The 5,098-nt window shown below is 43.3% G+C and overlaps 1 long non-coding RNA gene across 1 annotated transcript; it reads right to left on the bottom strand.

The window, feature by feature from the left end:
- Positions 1-1,945: 1,945 nt before the first annotated feature.
- On the bottom strand, positions 1,946-3,517 carry LOC141373529 (uncharacterized). The gene is made up of 3 exons (XR_012379600.1): positions 3,479-3,517; positions 2,918-2,999; positions 1,946-2,073 (listed from the first exon to the last, which is right to left on the bottom strand). It is a non-coding gene; the product is annotated as an uncharacterized lncRNA (long non-coding RNA).
- Positions 3,518-5,098: the final 1,581 nt, after the last annotated feature.

Here is a 5,098-nt window from a genome sequence, read left to right as displayed (position 1 = left end):
AAAGAAACTTTAGAGCACAGCATCCAAATAAATAAGGCACTTTTCGGTTTAAGTGACTTATCTCATGATTTCCCTTTAATTTAAGGTTAATTTCCTTCTTCAGCAGAGACTCATGTTTCTAACTCCAGATTTTCTGCTTTGAAAGGGGGAGCTGAAATTATTTTGTTTGTACATGTGCACAGCATTCCTTTTAAAAGAACAGAATGATCGAAGATTAGGAGGTGTATTCTGAAAACAGGGGCTGGATGCAGCAGGATGTGGTGGCGGACAGGCTGTGAGGGATGGGAGGGGACCAAGTTGGGCCTCTCCCTGGGCTCATAGAATGTGTGTGCCCAACAGATGTTTGGTGAATGAATGAACAATAGCAGAGACAATGCAGGAAACTTACTAGAAATAAAGATGACAGGAGAGGAGAATGAGTGGGGTGTAAGATGTGAGCTTCTTTTTGGAGATACTGATCTTATGCCTCTAGAAAGATCACTCCAGGAGGCAGAAAAGCAAAACTCGGGCTTAGGAGTGAGGTCAGGGTGGAATGCTGGCTTAGGAGGCGTTGACATGGAAATAATAGTTGAAATAATGGGACCTGGTGAAATTTCTGGTGGAAACTCTACACAGAAAAAGAGGTGGGCTCAGAACAGAACAGCACATGGAAACTGTTCACATTTAGGGGGTGGTAGAGGAAGGAGGGCTGGAGGAGAAAAACAAGATGGGGCCGTGTGAAGGTCGGTGTTGGTCAGTAGTAGGGTAAACCAGCTGAAGTTGACCAAGTCCAGTGAAGGACAGGGCTTGAGGATAGACCCAGCTGCTGAAATGACAGAGAGGACAGGGATGGCAGACCAGAAGATTCCCAGTATCCTGCAGCTGTGTGAGCGTGGAGTTAGAGGAGTGGTTGGTACCCCAGGCACGGCTGCTGCTGGGACGTGTGAATCAGGTGCTTTGGGATGATGGTGGGAGGTGTCCTGCTGGAAACTGGTGAAAGAAAGACACGTTGTCAGTCTTGGAAGACATTTGAGTAGCATAACCTCATGGTTTTAAGAACCTGGGTTCTAGAGTCATATCTATGTTCCAAAACCAGTTCTGTGATGTTTGTGACGTTGGGCAACTTCCTTAGGCAAACCGATATTTCATTTCCTCACCTGCGAAGTGGTCATAAAACATGAACTGGCATTGAACATGACAATGTGTGTAAAAAGCCTAGTCCAATATAAGGGGCATAGCAGGTGCTCAGTGAATGTTAGCTACTAGGAATAGCAGCAGCAATAGCGCTTGCATGGCTAGGAAGGTAAGAACTCAGGTTTGGAGGTTGTATCAGTCAGGCTAGACAATGATATGCTGCAGTAACAAACAACCCTAAACTTCAGTGCCTTATAATAACAAAGGTCTTTTCACCCAAGTGGCATGTTCATCATGTGTTGGCAGTGGCTCTACCATGTCATCTTCACTCTGAGACCCAAGCAGAAGAAAAGGAGTGCCTGGCAAAGAGCATGGTGGCTTATACAGCTTCTGCTCCAAAGTAACATATGCCACTTTTGATCACATTTCACTGGCCAGGTCACACAGCAGGGCCCGAGTTCAGTCGAGCAGGAAAGTATAATTTCTCAACTAGGGACACCTGATGTTGGTAAACAGTAATTCAGTTGACTGCAGTGGAGCTGGTCAGTGGCATAAGCAGGGAGTTTGGCCACCTGTGTAACTCAGTAACTCAGTTTCAAAGCCTGGGTCACAGAAGAGGCTAGGAGAGTTGTTCCTGAGCCTGGGATGGGACAAGCAGAGCATGGGACAGGCATGAGGAGTCCTGGGCAATTCTCTTCGGGAAGAAAGAAAACCAAGATGAAGAGACCAATAATACCAAACGGGAAGGGAGAGGTGATAAAAGTTACACAATAACCTGACCTAAGTCATCGCAGGCCCAACAACCCACCTGTGTTCACAGACAGATGAGCACTTGTGTTGTGTGCCCAGGAGGCCAGGTCCCAGGTGGAAGACAACCATGCATAGAAGTGAAGCTCAGGCACCTGCTTCTGTTCTCAGACTCATCCTTGCATCCTCAGGGAAGTTCTGTTCTTCACTGGCCTGTCTCAAGTCAATACCATAGAGCAATGAGTGAAAAAAGTGAGAAATGGAATGAGAGAAACAACACCGTCATTAAACATGTGCACACAAAACACATACAACATGCCTGGCCTCCAGGTGCCCTTGCAAACACATTTAAAAAAAAAGATTTTCGTTTTACCTAATCCTACACCCAATGTGGGGCTTGAATTTACAACCCCGAGATCAAGAGTCGCATGCTCCACTGATGGAGCTAGCCAGGCGCCCCAGAGAGTGCCCACATTTTAAATAGAATGGTCATGGAAGGTTAGGAGGGAGCAAAGGACAGCAGTGTGGAAAAGCGATAAAAGAGAATTAATAAGATAAACAAGAGAGGCACCTCACCCAGGCCAGTGGTGGCAATGCTCCATGAGCTGAGGAGTATAATTAACTTGACCCTTTGCACCTGAACTCCAAAAATGAATGAATGAATGAATGAATGAATGGATATCTTTGTCTTCTACTCAGTCTTCCAAAGTATTTTATGTTTCTCATTAGAGCTTCAGAAACTTGTTGAGCTATTTGTTTGCTTTATTTCATGAAGAGGCTATGTGTAGCTCTCATCCCACGGTGTGTGCTCAGATGTCCTCAGGTATTCCCTGTGTGGACTGGATGGAGTCTGGAGCAAGGACCCATCTGACAACCACTGGGCTCTCCAGTAAAACTCCCTGTGATGATGGAAATGTTCTCCAATCTGTGCTGCTCAACTCAGGAACTGAATTTTAAATTTTACTTAAATTTAAGTGCAAATAGCCATATGGCTACCATTTGGGGCAGCTGAGGCTAGATTCTAGGTCCCAGAGTGGATGTGCCAGGCAGTACTTACCTTCTGGATGGGACTGCAACCCTCCAGAGGGTCTGGCCTGGCTGTTACCTGTCACAGGGGGCACAGCGAGTCCTGGCTCCTTCTTAGAAGTAGAAGATGTTTGATTATGTGGGGTGGGGTCACTGAGGGGAGGAAGCAGAGTCTAGGGCATCCTTTTCAACCAGGTTCTATAAGAGAATTAAGCCCTACAGAGCATAAGGGGAGTGCTTATTTCTTCGGTGTTCTCAAGAGTGGTACCTATCTAGGACCATTCTAGGTACACGGGGGAGAAGGGACTTATTTATGTTCAGGACCTTAGGGCTTGCTTTCCTTCTGGACCTGGGATTTTTAAAAACTGGGCTAAAGAGAGGGCTCTAAAAGTAAAAGTAAGACAGTGGATCTCAACCTTCTCATTCCTGCCAAGGACATTTTTCTTGGACCTACAAAACCACCACAGGTATCAGAATGCAATAGGAGCCTACGATATGTCTAAGGTCTTGCCTGATAATTCTCTGGTACATAAGCAAAAGCATTTCATCATCCAAGGAAGAAGTTCCAGCCAACTTCCAAGCCATGACTAACCTTGTTTTCTTCTCCATCATCATCACCATTACTCCGCTCCGTCACTGCCTCCAAAACACTTGATTTCCTGGCCAGTTGTGCAAAGCACCACATATGTGGTTAAGAACAAACACAACCTTTTAAGAGCTTACAAGTACAGACAGATACACAGAATGTAGGTTGTGTTTGGCACGTAAAACTTAGTTATAAATCAACTTGTACCTTTAAGACAAGAAATAGCTTACATTGTTAATAGAATACAGAAAAGTACAAGAAAAAAAGTAAGTGTGTATATATATATAGCATATATATTTATACATATATACACATACATACACACACACACACATACCTGTATGTATTCATACACACATGAGATTCAGACAATACAGACATAGTCATTAAAATACAAACAGAAGGTGAAAGTCTCTTTCCTTTCTTTGCATCTCTCTTCAAAAAGGTAACTTTCTCTAGAGGGGAGGAGGGTAGGGGGATGGGTTAGCCTGGTGATGGGTATTAAAGGGGCACATTCTGCATGGAGCACTGGGTGTTATGCACAAACAATGAATCATGGAACACTACATCAAAAACTAATGATGTAATATATGGTGATTAACATAACAATAAAAAATTAAAAAAAATAAAAAAAGTAACTTTCATGAATTTTTCTTGATTCCTTCCATAAATTAAAAAAAAAACACCTCTATGTATAACTGTTCATGTCAATGCACACACACTCACACATGTATAATTCATGGGGGGATCAGAATATATAGACATAAAGACTGGCTTTTTCACATAACATATGTGGAGATTTCTACTCTTGGAACGCGCAGGCACACCTTCTTTGTCCTGTCTGCATTAGTATTCCACTGTGTGCGCTAATGGGTTGAATTATGTCCCCCCCCCCACAAAAAAAAATATGTTGGGAGTCCTAACCCTTAGTTCTTCTTCAGAATGTGACCTTATTTGGAGATGGGGTCTTTATAGAGATGATGAAGTGAAAATGAGATCATTAGGTACAAAAATGACCATTGTTCTGGTAAAAGGGAGAAATCTGAACATAGAGACAGGCCTACATAGAGGAAGGTTGTTATGAAGAGGTACAGGGAGAAAACCCCCATTTACAAACCAAGAACAGAGGCCTGGGAGTGTTCCTCCCCTCATGACTCTCAGGAAGAAACAACCCTGCCAACACCTTCATCTTGAACTTCCTGCCTCCAGAACTGTGAGACAATAAATTTCTATTATTTAAGAACACCTAGTCTGTGGTATTTTGTTACGGCAGCCCTAGAAACTAACACATATGGTGCATCAACATTTATTTAGCTAGTCCCTTAGATGGACACTTTGTTTCCGGAAGAATGTTTTTAATGCAGTAGGCAAATTGCAATTGAAAGAATCCCTTTGGGGAAGTTGTTTGTTTTTTATAAAACAAACAATTCTTTTGGGGGTATGAATACTTACTAAGTATTCAGACTTGATTACTTGCATTTTAATATATCAAGCTTTTGTAAAGCAAGCCCACCTGTCAACAAGACGCTGATCCCGGTAGACGAAGTGCAGCTACAGAGATTCCATACCTCACAGTGATTGAAAGGGAGTCAGGTGACACTCTTAGGACTCTTTTGGTTGCAAGTG

Source organism: Callorhinus ursinus, unplaced genomic scaffold (assembly GCF_003265705.2).
Source record: "Callorhinus ursinus isolate GAN/ISIS: 27379988/994484 unplaced genomic scaffold, GSC_fseal_2.0 scaffold10, whole genome shotgun sequence".
In the NCBI taxonomy this organism is placed as follows: domain Eukaryota; kingdom Metazoa; phylum Chordata; class Mammalia; order Carnivora; family Otariidae; genus Callorhinus; species Callorhinus ursinus.
The sequence above is the reverse complement of the archived record's forward strand: the minus strand, read 5'-3'. Positions and strand labels throughout refer to the sequence as shown.